Source organism: Xyrauchen texanus, chromosome 29 (assembly GCF_025860055.1).
Source record: "Xyrauchen texanus isolate HMW12.3.18 chromosome 29, RBS_HiC_50CHRs, whole genome shotgun sequence".
NCBI lineage: Eukaryota > Metazoa > Chordata > Actinopteri > Cypriniformes > Catostomidae > Xyrauchen > Xyrauchen texanus.
The window spans coordinates 13,791,481-13,794,138 of NC_068304.1; positions in this window are offsets into that span (position 1 = coordinate 13,791,481).

Genomic DNA, 2,658 nt, shown 5'->3' on the forward strand with positions numbered 1-2,658 from the left:
TCATTTTCTTTTACAGAAAAGTGTGCATTAACTGTATGAAGAGAATTCAAATGGACCATCATTTCCTACTTAATTCACACTTACAAAAAGTTACCATAGTAACTGTCGTATCCCATAACAATCCATAGTAAAGTTATTGTCTAATACTTATGAAACTGTGGTAACTTTGTATCTCCGCTGTCAAAAAATAGGTGACTGAAAACGTTTAACACTGTTTAAAGGGATAATTCACCTACACATTTTAATTCTCTCATCGTGTACTCACCTTCATGCCATCCCAGATGTGTCTGACTTTTTTTCTTCTGCTGAATACAAAATATTTTAGAAGAAAATCTCCACTCTGTAGGTACAATACAATGCAAGACTTTGAAGCTCCAAAAACAAATAAAGGCAGCAAAAAAGTAATCTATAAGACTCCGGTGGTTAAATCTATATCCTCAGAAGTTATGAGATAGGTGTGGGCGAGAAACAGATCAATATTTAAATTATTTTTTACTGTGAATTATCCTTCTTGCCTGTAAGTGGCAATATGCATTGAGAATGTGAATTGGCAAAAACAAAAGGTGAAGAATGAGACTTTTTTTAATAATGATCTGTTTCTCTCCCACATCAATTATATTGCTTCTGAAGACATAGATTTAACCAGTGGAGTCGTACAGATCAGTTCTATGCTGCCTTTATGTGCTTTTTTGAGATTCAAAGTTCTGCTCACTATTCACTTTTTACAGACCAACGGAGCTGAAATACTCTTCTAAAAATCTAAATTTGTGTTCAGCAGAAGAAAGAAAATCATTCACATCTGGGATGACATGAGGGTGAGTACATGATGGGTGAACTAAACCTAAACAGTGTTGAAAGTTTGTTACTGTCATATCATACAAATATCATACATATTTGTATGATATTTTCCTGAAATATAGTTACAGTGGTATCATTTTTGTGAAGGCCTTTTCACACCAAGAGCGAAATTCACACCAGTAATTAACTTCACCTGAGTATTAAAACAGACAGGATCCAGATCTAATGAGTTAATCTCCCAGAGATGTCCTGTTCAGATTCAGACAACAAAGATAACGATGAACTGAAAACTACATCGAAGCCACAAACACACAATGGAAGGTGAGTGTAAACGGTTGGCGTTCCATTCTGCTTCATTTCATGTTCATAATCTTTTTTGGACTTGTTCGAATTGAAGAAATGATCCTTGTTAAACAGATAATTGTATCTATGTAAGGAATAGCAAATAGTATTAGTAGTATGATATATACAATTTTGAACACAGCTGCTCTCTTTAGAACTTGTAATGAGTTGAGTGAGTTGATACTATCAAGAAACACTGAAGGAACCGATTCACAGAAATCTTCGCATTGGACCCTTTCGCATATCCAGGTTTGGATTGCCGAAGTAAACGATAGTAGGGTAAACTTGTTTAGCGGTGAATGGGAAAACACAGCAGATATAATTTTGCTTACCCATTTGCTCCAACAGTAAGCTAAAAGAAAATACCCAATATAGACCTTATGCACGTTTGAAACATGACTGTGAGGGATAAACAATCTCTTCAATGGCACATATGGTATGAAATTGTATTAAACTCCTAGATCACTTCTAATCCTCCACAACTTGCTGTCTGGAACACTTGAAACTGCAATACAGCCCATTTAATACATTGTGGGCCTATCCCTCACTGCCTCATTTTCATTTCCATCAAAATTCAAAGTTGACACTATTATACTTTTAAAGCTTTCCAGAAGAAGAAAAAAAAGAAAGAGCGGTGAAACAGCAGTCAGAAGAGGAAAAGAGGACAATTTTTGTTACTCCCTACACAGCTGTATTAGAATCTTCATCGCAGCTGTGGTAACTTGTATTGTTTTTGTTTTTGTTAATAATTACAGGGTAATTTACTAAGTATAATGTCCAAAAAGTATCGATTCCGAGATGTTGGGAATCAAGAATCGACTCAAACTTTGGAGTCAATTCCTTTCGGGGAAACCGGTTGATATTTTCGGTCTGTGTTTATTTCCTCGACCAGTGAACTACTACACATTTCAGAAGCCTAACAGCACTTATACAAGTTACAAACTGATTATAAAAATACTGCATCTTTTTTATTTATTTTTTTTATCCCCTTTTCTACCAATTTGGAATGCTCAATTCCCACTACATAGAAGGTCCTCGTGGTGGCACGGTTAATCGCCTCAGTGCGGGAGGACAAGCCTCAGTTGCTTCTGAGTCTGTGCATTTGATCACTTGGCTCGTTGTGCGTGACACCCAGCATGTGGAGGCTCATGCTACTCTCCGCGATCCACGAACAACTTACCACGTGCCCTATTGAGAGCGAGAACCACTAATCATGACCACGAGGAGGTTACCCCATGAGACTCCACCCTCCCTAGCAACCAGGCCAATTTGGTTGCTTAGGAGACCTGGCTGGAGTCACTCAGCACACCCTGGATTCGAACTCGCGACTCCAGGTGTGATAGTCAGCGTCAATACTCGCTGAGCTACACAGGCACCCTAGTTCTTAGAAGTATTCAGATTTTAAGCATTAAGTAAATATGTTAACCGGTTAAATATGAGAATAAAGAATTAAGAATAACAAGTATTATTATTGTTGTTATGATTATTATACTACATGCAGTGCTCCAATTGAATCAA